This window comes from Protopterus annectens, chromosome 3.part1, assembly GCF_019279795.1.
Source record: "Protopterus annectens isolate FY-2018-M chromosome 3.part1, PAN1.0, whole genome shotgun sequence".
Taxonomy (NCBI): Eukaryota; Metazoa; Chordata; order Ceratodontiformes; family Protopteridae; genus Protopterus; species Protopterus annectens.
The window spans coordinates 1,333,766,449-1,333,784,223 of NC_056732.1; positions in this window are offsets into that span (position 1 = coordinate 1,333,766,449).

Consider the following 17,775-nt stretch of genomic DNA (forward strand, 5'->3'; position numbering starts at 1 on the left):
AAGGCTCCAGAGAGCACCCCAGCACTACCAGGCTACAACTCATACCATATATTTCGGCCACAGAACCTGGACCGAAATACAAAAGGCAGGGGCATATCCATATTCATCAAGGATACCCACACCTCCAGGTTAGTGGCACAGCACGATGCTTCAGAGATCATCCACGTGCAACTAACAATGGGCAAAACTGCAATTCAAATTGTAGCTTACTACAGATCACCCACCATGTCCCAGGACCCCCATTCCGCATTTCTGGAAACAGTGGGAAATATAAAGGTCCTACCAAACACCCTAATACTGGGTGATTTCAATTACCCAAACATTAATTGGGAGAACTACTCAAGTACTAACTCCCTTGCCCAACATTTCCTAGAATTTATAAACTCAAACGCCCTGGATCAACTGGTCAACACTCGCACCAGAAGTGACAACATATTGGACCTGGTCATCACCAACATGGGCGACCGGTGCTCAACCCCTCACTGGTTAGATCTGACCATAAACAAATCACTTTGGATATCCACATTCTGCCCCACCCCTGGACAAGGAAACCACCGTGAAAAACTTTTCAAAAGCAAACTTCACGTTACTTAAGACCGAGGTGGAAAGCTTCAAAGCCCCCATGCTAAAGGATAACATTGTCCAAGCTGCAAAATCCTTTACTAATGCATTCTACGGGCACCTCCAAGAATGCATGGATCATGCTATCCCAAGCAAAACCAAGACTCACTCCTCTAAGAAAAGGAAACCAGTCTGGTGGACTCCTGCCATAAACAAGCTATACAATAGAAGGAGGAAACTAGTACAGAAAAGAGTAAAATCCCAAGAAGGGAAGACATCCCTGATCAGTATCAGCAAGAAACTACGATCCCTCATAAAATCATCCAAGGCGAGTTTCGAAAGAAAAATTGCCAAGGATCCCAAAGATAACCACAAGGCATTCTTTAGCTATGTCAAGAATCTAAGTGGCAATGCTCAGATCTGCTCGGAGATAGTGCAGAATGGTACAAAATACACTGAACTGACCGATATTGCCAACATCCTGGCAGACAGGTTCAGCGCAAACTTCACCCCCCTCTCACCCCCAAAAGGGCCCATAACCATACCAAAAGAATGTAGAGCTCCTGAAATCACAGACACTCAGGTTAAAACAACTCTCTCCAAAGCCAAAAACACAGCATCAATGGGACCGGATGGTGTCCCAGGCTGCGTCCTACACAAGTTCAAAGACAAACTAACCCCTCACCTAAACACACTATTCAAACTCAGCCTCTCCACAGGTTACATACACATAGAGTGGCGCACAGCAACAGTTATTCCACTCCACAAAGGTGGAGCCACAACAGACCCTGGGACTATCACCCTATAAGCCTGACTAGCTTGGTCTGCAAGGCTATGGAGCGCATCATCATGGAACTCATTAACAGAGACATTGGGAACCTCCAAACACTGGACCCTACCCAGTTTGGCTTTGTTAAGGGCAGATCATGCCTCCTAAACCTGGTGGACTTCTTTGAGACAGTTACCAAGGCTATAGATGAGGGAAAGGTGGTACACACAGCCTACCTAGACCTCGCAAAGGCCTTTGACACCATTCCCCATTCTGGTATTATAGACAAGCTCACCAGCCTGAACATAAACCCCTACGTCACAAGATGGGTTGCCAACTGGCTCACGGACAGAACCCACATGGTAAGAGTTGCAGGAGCTAGGTCTGACTCTAAATCGGTTGCAAGTGGCGTTCCCCAGGGCACAGTCCTGGGACCCCTCCTGTTCGGCATATACTTCTCAGAGGTACAGACAAGCACAGGAGGACTATGGCTGACCAAGTTCACAGACGACTGCAAACTAGGGGCTATAATTGACTCTCCAGCTGACACAGACATCCTCCAAAAGGGTCTCACTGAGACGGACACCTGGTGTCAAAATCATGCCCTCAAGCTAAATGCCAAAAAGTGCATAGTCATCTCCTTTGGAAAAAACAAAGTACCCACAAACTACCACATAGGTGGTAGTCCCCTAAATACGGAAGATGTAATAAGGGATCTGGGGACCCAAGTAGATAGTAAACTCTCCTTTGATAATCACATTGCCAAAGTGGTTAGAAAGTCCTTCTGCATGGCACACCTTATCACAAAAGGGTTCGCATCCAGATCAAAAGAGGTCATTGTGCCCCTCTACTCATCGCTCATCAGGCCCATCATAGAGTACAACATCTCATTTGGGATGTATCTTACAAGACACCTGCAATAGCTGAAAAGACCACAGAAGTACCTCACCAAGAGGATCACTGGCCTCAAACAGATGCCCTATGCAGCTCGACTGAAGAAACTCCAGCTGTACTCTGTTGCACTACTCAGAGGTGATCTCTGCCTGACATACAAGGCCATGTCCAACCCAGAACTGATGGATATGCTCCACCTAAAGAAAAGCTTATCCCCTTGAGCCACATGCTCTAGGAATCTAAACCTCACCACAACAATAAATAGGACGTGCTGGAGGGATAGATTCCTGTCACAGAGACTTCCCATGCTTTGGAACAAGATTCCAATCTACATTAGGCAGAGCTCCTTGCTAACACTCTTCAAGAGAAATCTCGATGAGTGGATGGGAAACAAAAAGTTTACCCTGGGGATCACTTCAGTGGCTCTGCTGGAGAGAGGCACAGGGAACTAATCTAAGGGGGCAGTGAAAGCCAACACATTCTGGCTAGGCTTATAAATGCCTTTGGGCAGATAGTCTAGTACCTACCTATGAACCTATAAAATGTACTCCCACAGCAGAGAGAGTTTTCCCTTCTTGTTCGCACCTGGTGAGTGTATCTTTTACCTTAGGTCCAAACAATGAAGAACCGTCAAAGGGGGCATTGGTAAAGTTAGACTTGAAAGGCTCCACAAAATTATATAAGCGCATCCAGGAGTGTCTCCTAAGGGAAACTCCTGAACCAGCTGCCCTGCTCGCTCCCTTGGCTGCACAGAAGATCAGCCTCATGGAGGAGTTCATGATGGATTTTAAGGTGGACAACTGAGCAATCACCTTCTTACGGACTCCTTCAGTAGATGTACTTTGAAGAGTATCTCCTAACTCCTTGAGGAGATCTCTCTGAAGCCTAGTAAAATGTGTGAGATAGTTCAGCAATCTGAGGGTAAAAGCCGCTGAAGAAAAGATACGCTTCCCATATCTCTCCATCGTACAAGACTCCTTGTTCGGTGGATGGACAGATGAAGTCTCCGCTATGCTCCTTCTTAGTGGCTGCCGCCACCACCATGGCACCTACAGGCATGCCCTTGGACAAAAACTCTTTCTCTTTTGGAGCACAGAGAAATGTATTGGGTCTTCTGGGGACTGGCTCCACGGCATCAGTAGTCTCCCACACCTTTCGGCTAACTAGGTCTAAGAGTTCGTCAAAAGGTGGAGACACCCAAGAGGCTGAAGGTTGAGACACGAAAGCCTTTGGGTACACTGACTCCTCATCAGAAGGGGTGACAGTGGGCCAGCCACCCCTCTGCTTTAGGATCTCTAAGATGTCTACAAAGGAGACATCATCAGAGGACAACTTGGGAGACCCTTCTGACTTCTCGAGGTCAGTGTCTGAAGTAATGGACTCATCCGGGGAGTCAACATGCTTCCTCTTGCATGTCCTCTTCCAAAGGGGCTCCTCAGAAGGGTACTCTGGGGAGGTCTCAGAAGACTGGGGGCCACCCAACGGGGGCTCCTAAGGCTGCGAGTCTGTGCTGTCGAGAGAGAGAGAAGGTGCTGAGACAGAGGTCAGTGCTTGAGGGGGAAGAGTATCAGTACCCTTGCGCGGAGCTGATGAGCAAGACAGCACGCTCCTCATCATCTCGAAAGCAGATCTCTACGGCTCCGAAGACAGCCCTGGCTTTGAGGAAGTGGAGATAGTCCTCAGCTCCAGAGCGACTGGCTCCAAGATGGATGTAGGGTACAAGTTCACCCTAGCCAACACACTGAGAGAGAGACTCGGCATCGAAGTGGTTCGGTCCAAGTGTCCCTGTTGGGGCCGACCGGTGAACTTCAGCTCCTAGACACCACGGACGGCACCAAAGGTGTCAGAGTGGAACTTGGCTCCAAGACAGTCACAAGGGGAGCTGGAACTGAGGGTTCCACAACAAGTGGCACCAAAATCTCTGGCTCCAAAGCCCTGTCTCAGCTCGGAGGAGGAACCACGACAGGGAAGATGGACTCAGGTGGCTCTGGAACCAACTAGGTCAGAGCCAACAACAATTTGGGCAAAGCAGATGACTTCAAGAGCCTAAGCACCACTCTCTACACATCTTCTTCTGACAGGTTCCTGGAGGATCTGGATGACAGGGTAGGCGATCTGGATCTCTGTAAAATTGCAGATCTTAAGGTTGGGGAGACTGGCAAAAGATCTCTGGACCGGCTCCAATGCAATTTTTCAGTAGTTGGCTCCGAAAGGCTTGGAGCTGACACTGCAGTGTCAACATCGACAACCTCGACCAGCACCGAGGACAGTGGAGCTGAGGAGGTAGAAGTCTTATCAAGTTTCAATTGTTTCTGAAGAGGTTCTGATACACTAGTCGGCGCCGGAGAATGCCCTTGGTCGACTTGACCTTCTCTTTTCTGGATGAATGAGACTTTGATGAGGAGGAAGAGCTTGCTAAGTCTTCCTCGAAGGAAGGCTTGAGGAGACCTTTCAAAATTAACTTGTTCTTCTACTCCTGGAGAACTCTGGAGCTAAAGGAATGGCAGAATAAACAAGTTTCCTGAAAGTGAATGGCTCCGAGGCAATAAACACAATTACTGTGGCCATCCATAATTGACATTTTCTGGGAGCACTGTATGCATTTTTTGAAACCCGAAGGTTTGTGATCTTTGGATTCTTTAGACATATTTAACAGAGCTATATCAACAAGGGAAAACAAGGTCCTCTAATTTAAACGGGCCTTGCCCTAACAGGTACACAACAAGCACAACGAGGACTAAGTCCTCTAACTTAAACGGGCTTAGCCCTAACAAGCACACACACACACACACACACACACACACACACACACACACACACACACACACACACACACACACACACACACACACACACACACACACACACACACACACACACACACACACACAGAAATGAGAGACTAAAGAGGACTAGGTTATCTAACTTAAATGGGCCTAGCCCTGTAGGAAAAAATAAAAGATAACAGAGGACTAGGTCCTCTAACTTAAACGGACCTAGCTGGATAAGCTAAGTCGGAGAAAAGACCAGAAACTTCAGTAGCAGGCAAAGTACGAGACAAACAACACTACATGCAATCTTCTAACCTCTAAAAATTAAAAAAACAAGGCCCTAATACAAATGCGGACCTACAGAGAAATAACCTCTATCAAAAACTAGCAAAAAACACAGCACACAATATATATGTATGAAAAAGCGAGAAAACAAGGTCCAAACACAAACACGGACCTATGTAATATCAACGGTATTATAAACTAGCACACAGGATACCAAACGGAGAATAACAAAGGCCAACGGCCAACAAGTTCTCAACAAACTAACTAATTAAGTGGCAAAAAACCTTCTAAATACTTCTAAACACTATCTATAAGATAACTAACTTCTAATATTAGGATAACTAGCTAAAGAATCGGTAAAGTGAATAATAAAGAAAAAAAGTTTTGAACTTAGCCACGGCCAAGCAAGAAGCACTTCTGAACTCATAGATGTGGAAAACAAGATCTGGGGATTGTACTAGTGTACTATGGGATACCTACCTAGCCACGAGCCAACTAGGAGACTTTTTGCTTTGTAATAAGCCGAGTCGAAGCCGAGGATCGGCTCCGAACCCATATGTAAGAATGAAGGTGGGATGGGACTACAGGACATCCAAAGTCTCTCTTTTCTCTTTCTGCTGCTGTAGGACTCTGCAGATCACCTGGGCAGGTTCTTGCTGAGCTGATACAAGTGCAAAAAATACGCAAAAGCGGGTTTTTATAGCAGGAAGATAAAAGGGATAGAAATTAGCCAAAAACTGCCAATAAACTACAAATTCTGAGCTGAAAACCACTCCTCCAGGGACATATAGGCTGCTCAAAGTTCCCCACTTTTACTGGTGAACAGAAAAACTTCCTTCTATCCAAGTAAGGTATGGGTCAACATGAAAACTACAATACAGCCCTGGATTCAGCAAACTCTGAAAACTGGACTCTACTAGCTTCAGAAAGATGGGAAACAAGTATAGGCTAGCTTATTTTTTTGTTGTTTTTTTTTATGAAATTAAGGCAGTTAAGACAAAATAAACACTTAAAGCTCAGAAAAATAGCTATTGCAATTGAGTGAGTAGCCTACAACAGATAGAACAGTTTAAATGCTCAAAAAATGAATTTAAAGTGCAAACAGTAAGTACAATTAAACAGTTGCAAAAGGCTTTTTAGTATTAAATAAACACTAGAAACCTAGCGTTTAGGCGGAATTAGCAATTTCTAACAAGAAACAAGCCAAAAAAGTACTTAAATCAAACCAAAGTCTCTCTTTTCTCTTTCTACTGCTGCATGGCTTTTGAGGAAGTCTTGAGATATAAACAGACAAAGGCATTGTTTGTTTCTGTTATTAGATTTGTACATGTTTGGTTTGAATTTTCACATCATCCTTTCCACATCCACTTACAATAAACTCCTGCAGGACCTACAGGAAGTTGTGGATTGAGGTCTGCAGTGTTTCTTAGGAGTTTGAAACATCTGAGCAGGCAGGGTGGGTAATAGGTTTAATAAAAACTTCTGGCATATGACTCCTGTGAGACGTAACAGGCTTCGGATCCCAGGACCTAGGATCCAAAGGTGTTGTAGTAGGGGATGCTGAAATAACAATGGGAGTTGAAGCCTTTTGATCCAAGGATTTTGGATCCTGGGGTCGGATCTGAAATTTTTCTTGTTTTGGTTGGAGGCTCCAAAGAAGACCTTGGGGACTTCAGAGGAGTGTGTTTCTTATGCTCCAACAGAGCCAGTTTACTACATCTTGAGGGCATTTGAGCCCCAGAAGAAGAAGTAGCAGTAGTAGGTAGCAAACCTTTTAAAATAAGTTTGTTATGCCTATCTGCCAAGGCCCTTGGATTAAAAGTGGAGCAAACTGTACATGCTGTGTCCAACTGCTTAGCACCAAGACAATACACGGACTCCTTGTGGGCATCCAAAAAGGGATTTTGTGCCCACAAGAAGTGCATTTTTTAAACTCAGTTGGCTTATCTGTCAGGGTTAAATAAAACAAGAAATTAAAACAAAGTTCTCTCTCTCTCTCTCTCTTTTTTTTTTAGAGGTGAGAGAAAAATAACAAGAAGAAGTTTACTACCAACAATAGTAGAATAAAGAAAATACCCTATATGCTAAAAAGGGTAAATAGCAGATAAAAGAAAATACCAACAACGGTATGCAGAAACACTATATAGAATAGTTAGGAAAACAAGGAAAACTGAGAAACTCCTAACGATCTTCAAAAACCTAAGAGGGAAGGTGGTTAAAGTTAGAGAAATATCTTCTAAGAAAACAATTTTTCAAAAAACTCAGACTCACAAATAATCACTTTGTAAACTCAAGAGATAAACCTGCATCTGTTCCCGATGGTGGCAAATGAGATCTGAGTTAATGGAGATGCGATGGTGCATTATGGGTAGAGGGAGGAGCATGAGAGCTTGATCCGAAGTCTGTAGTATTTGATCGAGTTGGATCCGAGGATCAGATCTGAATCCATGGGCTGAGGAAGAATGAAAAAGACAACATCAGATAAATGGCTTTCATTTACTTTAAACCGCTTTTAAATTTACAGGAAAAAAAAGAGTACTCTCATTTAAAAGTACAACAGTCAAGTTGTGACTGTCCATTAAAACACAAACTCCTAGCTTTAAAATAATATTCGTGAACAGGAAAATGTTATTAAATAAACAATTTTTTAAAATGGAAGTTTATCTGCCTGGCAAAGGAAGAACACAAGCCAACTGTCAATCCTCAAATGTCTTGGGAAAGTGTACTCTTTGGCATCAAGAAATCTCTGAAGTGCTTGGTGCCCAAACCTGTCTTTTTTGGTCAGCATAGCTCAAGCTGACTGATAGCTTGGGCATGTAGAAGTGCTAGATATTTAGGCAGCAAACTTGATCCAAGTAGGTTAGGCAGGGGCAGAGCATTATGGGAAGAGGGAAGAGCTCGAGACTTGGATCCTAGTCTGTGTAAATGCGGCCGAGTTGGATCCGAGGGTTGGATCTGTGACCCCAACCGTGAGGAAGAATGAAAGCCCAACATCAGATCAAAGGTTATGCACAAGTCTACATTAAGCTGTGTCACATAAAGGAACAATTTAGCTTTTAAATATATAGTTTAGCCCCAGAGATGTTTTAAATGTGACAAAAAGGGCTCATAGTACACTTAAGTACTTCCAAATACTCAAATGTACATGTTGCCTAGTACTGAGGTTGTGTAGCTAACTAAAGGTTGTGTAAAGTATTTAAATTCTGTCTAAGGATAGAAAAATGTCCATTCCTTTAGTATGCTCTCTGGCTGTATAAAGCAAACGTATGAGCAATGGGATGGAGAAGAAGGATGAGTAAAGAATAAGTCAAAGGAATAATAGAATAAAGTACAGCTATGTGAGGTACTCACCTCAGCAGAAGCATAACATCATTGTTGCCTCTCCAGTAATAACAACACAGGTCTGCATATGTCTCAAATGTCCAGAATTTTAAACATCACAGATTTTGGCTCATATTTTTACTATATAAAATGTGTAATTTTCTGGTAATTCACTCTGGATTAGTCCGTAAACAATGCCAAACATTAGAATTTCATACTTCAGAAAATGCATTTTTATGAAAAATGTATTGTTCTGTTTATATATTAAATGAATTATAGTAATACATAACAGTTCTGCTCAATTTTGGTCCTTTGCCTACCCCCAAAAAAGTGGGGAATTATGCATATGGGTAATGGAAATGCCAAATGGCTTCTTCAGAATTCTTTAACAGTGAATGTAGCCTCTGCCTGCAAGCATATTCAGGCTGCAAAGAGGATATTCCAGTTTAGTTGTTGTAACACTACACTCCAAAAGTTGTAATATCATAATCTGACAGTAGGATTTAGCCTCCCCAGACATACTCCATGGAGCAAAATCACAGCACTCATATCAATTCAAGTCTTTGCTACCACCCCCAACATTTGGCAATATATAAAGAAGATGCTTTCTGAGCCTCTGCTTAAACTATTCACTTCAGTCTGTCTGCAGGGTCTGTGACTGATGTTCAGAGAAAAGCCATTGTGAATCCTCTACACAAGGGTGGCTCCTCTACAGATCCAGGTAATTATAGACTTATCAGTCTTATATACAAAGCCATGAAATGTATCATAGCAGGACTCATTTATGCAGACAATGGCAACTTAACTGATCTAGACCCCACTCAACTTGGTTTTGTGAAGGGCAGATCCTGTCTATGAAACATAAGAAACTTCTTATAAAAAGGTTACAGAGGCTGTGGACACCAGTGAGTTGATCCAAAGTGCTTATCTTGACCAAAGCTTTTGAAACTATACTCCATGCTGGCACTACCGTGATATTAAACAAACAATGTAAATCCTTATGTCATCTCCTGGTTTGCAAACTGGCTCTCCAACAGATCACAAGCTGTGAAATCTGCTGGCACCCTCTTTGAGTTTAAAACAGTAACTAGTGGGGTAATACAGGGATCAGTCCTGGCCCTCTCCTGTTTGACATTTATTCTGCAACCATCCAAGCCAATATCTTAGAAGTATGGTTGACCAAGTTTGCTGATGACTGCAACCTGGGCGCTGTTATCTGCTCATTCACTGATACTAAACTGCTCTAACAAGAGCTGCAATATGCACATACCTGGCATACTGAAAATGGTCTCAAGCTAAATACAAAAAAAGAGCAGTGTGTTAGCATTTGACAAAAAGTTGTTGCCACCTCATATGCCATAAATGGTACTCCTCAGAAAGATATGATTGTAAGAGACCAGGATACTTATGGACAACTCTTTCTCAATCAATGATCACAGCTACACCATGATTAAGAAATTCTTCTGTATGGCTCAGTTAATTTCCAAGACAATATCTTCAAGATCCAAAGAGGTCATCTTACTACTGTACTCTTTACATGTCAGTTCCATCATTGACTACCATGTCCTCTTTAGTATGCACAGATCCAAGCATATTGCTCAACTGGAAACCTCCCTCCAGTAATTTTTAACCAATAAAATTAATGGTAATAAATCCTTTAACTATGCCAATAGATTAGCACAACTCTACTTATACCTGGTAACCTAAGAGCATCTGCTCTGAGGTGACCTGTGTCTGACTGTTCAAGCCATGAAAGACCAAGTTCTAGTAAGCCTCCTATTTCTTCACTAACCCAGTGGCTCTACAAATAGCCATACTAGGAAACTAAGCCTATACCAACAAATAAACAAAACTCATTTGAGGGATAAGCTACTAACTAACCATATTCCCAATTTATGGAATATGTTACCACTACAGAACAGGCAAAATACAAATTTGTCTACTTTTAAGACTATTCTTTATGACTGTATGGGTAGATACAAATTTACACTAGGGTTATGATCTATGGCCTTGCTCAATTTGGGGTGTGAGCACTATTATGTGCTTGTAAAAGGTGACAAGATTGTGTGTCTTCTTAAAGGTGTATATGCTCAGGCATCTTATGGTTCCTGTGATCAGCTGCCTAGAATTGTTCCTGTGTTCTTATTTTCTTTCAAGACAATATAAGCATATTATTATATGGTAAGACTAGGCTATTACAGCATGCATCTTTACCAAATATCTTTGCTATGATACTAATACATGATGCACCCAGCTTTTCACAGCTATTTCCATTTTTAGCTCATCTTAGTGCACATACAGCAAGCATTGTGCTGTGCAACCACAGCAAAGCAATAGGAAATGAGGACAACAAAGCATGTAATACGTGTCTCCTTTGTTAATGTAAAGCTCCTTAAATGAAGGCACTGTGTTGCAGTCACTCATTTTCTCATTGGTATACTTATGTTCTGCTTTCAGTCTGTTTATAAGTACTGCTTATAGAGTGTAATTTAGCTGATGAATTTACTGGTTTAACTTGATGATTCAAAGGTTCATAGGTAGTTATTAGGAATGCAATCCAGGAGACCATTAAGGAGTCTAGCTCAAATTCCCAACTGCCCCAAAGCCCTGTCTGGTTATGAAACTTGTTCATGGTCATAAAGTAGGCAAATAAACACAGAGAAAGTCAAACCCAGTACCACAGGAAGTACCTTGTTAACAGCTCAGAGCCTTAGTCCTCTGTGCTAACTGCCAGACTGCCTGATCTGTAGTGGTAACATATTCCATAGGCTGGGAATATGGTTAAAAAAAGAATTTATGTACTTACCATAGCGTTCTATGTGTGTTGTCCATCTCAACCTTTATTCTCATTGATGGGTCGGATCCACTGTGTCAGATCTATTTCGGCCTTTACAAAAGCTTGAGGACTTCTGCAAAGCTCATGGGCCTCCTTCCCTACCCATAATGCAGTTCCCTGACTTCCTCAGATCTTGTTTGCCCACCTCAAAATCATAAGAAAAGCAACAACTGTCTATCATAAGAAAAGGGTATACAGTAGTAATACTTATTAAGGGTCAAAGTTAGCATTTCTGAGGCTATGAAGATCCAAAATCCAGTGTCCACTTGGTCTCCAAGAAGATCTGGAGGGGGGGCATGGAGGGTGGGTTGTGAGAATAAAGGTCGAGATGAACAACACACATGGAACAGTATGGTAAGTACATAACTTCTTTATGTGTTGTTATCAATCTCGCCTTTATTCTCACTGATGGGACCGCATCCCAAGCAACCTAATTCCTGGGTGGCTCATGGGGGAATAGAGAAAAGAACCAAAGGAGGCTCTACTCCTTGAGGCCAAATCCACTTTGTAATGAGTATGCAGTTTTCCCTATGTGGCTGCAGCACAAATATAGCTGCAGAGCAAATATCGTCCCAGGGTAGTCTTGCTTGATAGGCTGCAGATGTAGCTACCGATCTGGTGGAGTGTGTTTTAACAGGGAAGGGAAGAGAGTTGTTTTTAAAGGTGTGTATGTAGGATATACAAAGAGTGAGCCATCTAGATAAGGTAATCTTTGAGACTGGCTGACCTTTTCTGGTCTCAGAGTAGGACACAAAAAGTTGGTCTGATTTTTCTAAACTCCGAAGTTCTGTGCAAGCAGAAATGTAATGTCTATGTATGTCTTGAAGATGCAACGCATACTCACCTTTGTTCTGGTAGTTTGGAAAGAACACTGACAGCTCAACAGATTGATTTAGGTTACTTTCTGACACAACCTTTGGAAGAAATGAGGGGTTAGTGCGTAAAGAGACTCTGTCCTTATGGAAAAACAGGTAAGAGGCTTTGTGGACAAGGCTTGCAGTTCAGAGACTCTTCTGCCTGAGCTAATAGCCACTAAAATTAGTATTTTCCAAGACAGAAACTTTAAATCACATGTGGCTGAAGGTTCAAAGGGGGAGCAAGTAATGTTTGTTAAAATGAAATGTAGGTCCCATGGAGGAGTTGGGTTCTTGTATGGGGGTCTAATTATCATTGTTCCTTTCAAAAAAAGCTTTACAGAGTCTGTTGACATGATCGTATAGCCATTTTCTCCCACATGATAATTTGAGATTGCTGCTAGCTAGACGCTAATAGTAGAAGCAGCTGCACCCTCATGAAAGAGTTTCACCAGAAATTCCAGTATAGAATGTATGGTAGCAGAAAGGGGGTCTATTTGGTTGTCATTTGCCCACATAATGAACCTGTTCCATTTACTCTTGTATAATCTTCTTGTGGAGGTTTTATGATAGGACAACAATAAGAAGTTATGTACTCACCATAACGTTCCATCTGAGTAGGTATCTTCATTTGTCTGCAACCTTTGGGATATGGATCCTATCTCGGATCCAAGCCGGCAACGTCTACCACAGCATAGATCCGATCTCCTAGCTCCTCCCTTTACCCATAATCCCCTACCAACCCTGACTGACCTCAGATCAAGTTTGCCCCATATAACAACTTGCTACTGTGTCCCGGAAGGGACTCATCTAAGACAACTCCTAATTAGAATCATATTGGTCAGGGGGAAGGAGGGGGGGATGGTTGCAGACAAATGAAGATACCTACTCAGATGGAACGTTATGGTGAGTACATAACTTCTTAATCTGAAGTAGGCACTTCATTTGTCAGCAACCTTTGGGACAGAGTCCCCAGCTACCTGAATCTTGGGTGGCCTTCATGGAAGGATATTCCGGAGCACTGCAGAGCCAAAGGACGCCCTACCTCTGGAGACAACATCCAGTTTGTAATGGCTGATAAAAGTATGGGATGAAGCCCAAGTGGCTGCGGAACAAATATCATCCAAGGGAACCCTAGATCTAAAAGCAGCCGATGTAGCAACGGCCCTAGTAGAATGAGCGTGGACTCCCTGAGGTGCAGGCGTTCCCGAACTCTGATATGCTAAGAGAATACAACTAGCTATCCATCATGACAGGGTAACTTTAGAAACCGACTTGCCTAAGTTGGTTTTGGCAAAGGAGACAAACAACTGGTCGGATTGTCTATGACCAGCAGTTCGATGAATATAAAAGCGCAGTTGTCTGTGCACGTCCAAAGAATGCAGCTTATATTCTCCTTTGTTCTGATAGTTGGGGAAGAACACGGGAAGATTAATAGATTGATTAATGTTTGCTTCAGAAGATACCTTAGGCAGAAAAGACGGATTGATCCTGAGGTAAACTCTATCCTGATGGAAGGCCAAATACAGTGGTTTGACACAGAGAGCTTGAAGTTCAGAGACTCTTTTAGCTGAAGTAATGCCCACCAGAAAGGCCGTTTTCCAAGAGAGGTATTTAAGATCAACCGTGGCTGCCGGCTCAAAAGGGGGGCTTGTTAAGGCCTGTAGAACTAAAGATAAATCCCATGGGGGTACTACCTCCTTGACAGGAGGTCTGAGGAGGAAGGTACCCTTGAGGAAAGCTTTACAGAGCTTGGAGGTAATAAGAGGGCCCGACTCATGCCCTACATGATAGTGCGAAATCGCTGCTAGTTGTACCTTGACTGTAGAACAGCTAGCCCCCTGATGAAAAAGGGTAGTTAGAAAATCCAAAACCGATGTTAAAGGCACCGTAAAAGGATCTAAGTGACGGTGCTCAGCCCAGATGGAAAAATGTTTCCACTTACTCCGATAGACCCTTCTGGTGGATGGCTTGTGTGCTGCTACTAGAATGGCTTTGACTGGTGAGGAGATTCCGGGAGTCCTTATCAGGAATGGAACTGGAGCAACCAAGCCATCAGCTTGAGGTTGACCAGGTTGGGGGTCAGAAGACCCAGAGGGTGAGTAATGAGATCCGGAAGGGGATCCAGAATCCAGGGCGGATGAATCAGGTGAGACCATAGGTACGGGAACCACGTCTAACGAGGCCAGAATGGGGCAATGAGGATCATCTTGCTCCCCAACCGACTGGCTTTCTGTAAAAGTTTTAGCATCAGGGGCAGTGGTGGGTAAGCGTAAAGAAGACCGGGAGGCCAAGCATGTACTAGAGAGTCTCTCGGGGACTCCCCCAGAGGGGGGATTATGGAAGTAACTGTTGCATTTGATATTTGAGGGAGAGGCAAAAAGATCGCAACAGGGTTGGCCCCATTGGGCAAATATTCACTCTGCTACTAGAGGATTGAAAGACCATTCGTATGGGGTCAGGATTGTACGACTGAGCCTGTCTGCTAGGATGTTGGACCGTCCCGAAATGTGCGTTGCAATGAGAAAGCGGTTGGTGGATATCGCCCATTCCCACACTCTCATGGCCTCACGACAAAGAGGATAAGACCTGGTTCCCCCCTGTTTGTTGATGTACCAGACCACTGACATGTTGTCCGTTTGTACCGCAATTATCCCAATCGGAAGAAGGTCGTGAAGTGCCTGCAACGTCAAAAGCACCGCCCTCATTTCTAGGACATTGATATGCAAGGAGGTCTCTATGTCGTTCCACGTGCCTTGGACCGTTCTGCCTGAATAATGCCCCCCCACCCCAGGCGAGAAGCATCCGTGGTCACTGTGGCGATGGGAGGAGGCATCAAGAATGGGCGTCCCATGTGGAGGCTCGGGGACTGGAGCCACCACACGAGCGACCTTCTGCAAGTCCTGTTTAGGGGAATGGGATGGGACAGGGGGTTGCGAGACAGGGACCATTGCACCTGAAGGGTCCACTGTAGGACCCTCATATTCAGACGGGCCAAGGGCAGCAGAGAAATTGCTGTCGCCATGGAACCTAGAGCCCTCAGGACCAATTCCGCCGGTGGAGCTTGAAGTTGGAGGATGGCCTGTACATGCAACCTCAGGTTCTGAAGCCGATCTGGAGTCAGGAAAGCAAGCATTAGTCTGGAATCCAATCTCGTCCCTATGAAATCTATTACCTGTGTAGGAGCCAGAGAGGATTTGGCCATGTTGACAGTCAATCCTAGACGTGGAGCAAGATTGAGGAAGTAATCCCTGCATGAACAGAGCAGATGCCTTGTTGGGACGGTAAGGAGCCAGTCGTCCAGGTACGGAAAGACCTGAATTAACTGGAGTCTCAGGTGGGCCGCTATTGCCACCAAGACTTTGGTGAACACCCTGGGGGCTGAGGTGAGACTGAAGGGGAGGGCCCTGAACTGAAAGTGACTGGCTCTCAGCCGGAAGCGGAGAAACGTCCTGGAGCGTCTGTCCACTAGTACGCATCCTTGAGGTCTATCGAGCACATCCAGTCGTTCTCCCGTAACAGGGGGAGAATAGATTGCAATGTGACCATCTGGAACTTTTCTTTGGGTACTGCCAGGTTCAAGAGAGAGAGGTCAAGGATGGGCCTCAAATCCCCCGTCTTTTTTGGCACCAGAAAGAACCTGGAGTAAAACCCTGATCCGAGCTGATCTGGGGGGACGTGTTGGATGGCTCTTTTTTGTAAAAGCTGCTGAATTTCTGTAGCAGCCACCTCCTTCTGATTGGGTGGTACGTTGGGGAGGCTTCTGGTTTTGGGAGTTACAATAAAGGGAATTTGGTAACCTCTGGATATGGTGCGAAGCACCCAGTGATCTGTTGTTATGGACTCCCACATTGCTAGGTGCCTCGAAAAACGCCCCCCAACTGCCTCCAGAGTGGAGCAGCCGGGCAACCCCTCAGGGGTTCTGCGTGGGGCTCTCAGAGAAGGGTTCTCTGGACCCAAAAGTCCTGGGACCCCCTCTGCCTCTAGGGCAGCGTCCTCCCTGTCCTCCTCTGCCACGAGAGGACTGGTTATCCAGAGCAGACTGGGATTGATGCGATTTCCGGAACCCCATCTTCTTCTGACCCTTTTGGTTCTTGGGAAAGGACCTCTGGGGAGAAGAGAAGTAGACTCCGATGGCAGACAACGTTTTCCCATCTTTCTCGCTCTGGACTAAAGTGTCACGAACAGTTTTGCCAAACAGAGCAGAACCATCAAAGGGGGCATTCGCGAATGATGCCTTAAAGGGTTCCAAGAAGTCACAATGGCAGAGCCAGGCTTGTCGCCTCATGACCAGGCTGACTCCGCCAGCTCTAGCAGCTCCCTCAGTGGAGTGAGACAAAAGCCGCAAAGAGGTGTTAGAAATGGACCGTAGAGTGGACATTCGGAAGGAGTACAGTTGTTTGTCCCCTTCCGACATGGACTCTGGGGGGGAAGCAGAGTATTTTTTTATTAGATCCCGTTGCATCTGGATGACGTGTGCCATATAGTTCAGCGCCCTCATCGAGAAGGTTGCTGAACTGAAGGCCCGCTTCCCAAGGCGGTCCATCGCACGAGACTCCTTGCTCGGTGGGTGGACCGTGGGGCTCTCCTGAGCCAACTCTCTCTTGGTGGCCGCCGCCACCAACATGGCATCCACAGGGGGACCTCTGCTCCAATGGGTTCTCTCTGCGGGGACACTCAAGATCCTGTCCGGGAGCTTGGGGACTGGCTCTACAGTGTCCGGCTCCCACCAAGCCCTGGTGGCGATAAGGTCCACCAGGGGTCGGGGGTGACACCCAAGAGGTAGATGGCCCTGCTTCGAACACCTCTAGGAATACGGACTCATCGGAGGAAGCCTTGGGGGCAGACCAACCCCCCCTGATCCTAAGCATTTCCATGATGTCTCCAAAGGAGACATCCTAGGGGGGTGTCCTTGGGGAACCTTCCCCTTCATCTAAGTCCGTATCTTCTGTAAGGGACTCGGGGGAGTCCACGTGCCTCCTCTTACACTTAGACTTGTGAGGAACCTTCTCGGGGGGGGCTGTCCGAGGAAGTCTCACCAGCAATGTCATGTACAGAAGGAACACCCAGAGTCGCTGAAGCAGGCTGCCCCAAAGGCCGGGTGACGGGAGCCTGGACCAGCTGAGAGGGAGGGCAGGGGAGAGCCGAAGCCAAGACCCGAGGCCCGGATGCACTCAACAGTGCCCTCTCCACCACAGCGAAAGCCAAGGGGGAGCCGCCCTCGATCGGATCCGAGAGTCGACTCCCACCCGGATCTGAAGCGGGGACCGGACCCGGGGCCGAGACCATCGGATCCGAAGGACCCGTGTGCTCTGACTGGGACGGAGCCGAAGGCACACCGAATCCCTCAGATCCGAAGCTCGGCCCGCGGCTCTGAGAGGCTGGATCCGACAAACTCGAGGGAACAGTCGGAGCCGAAGTGCCCAGCACTGTCGGCTCCGACCCACTCCCGGATCCAACGCGGCTCGGCTCCGAACGCTCCAA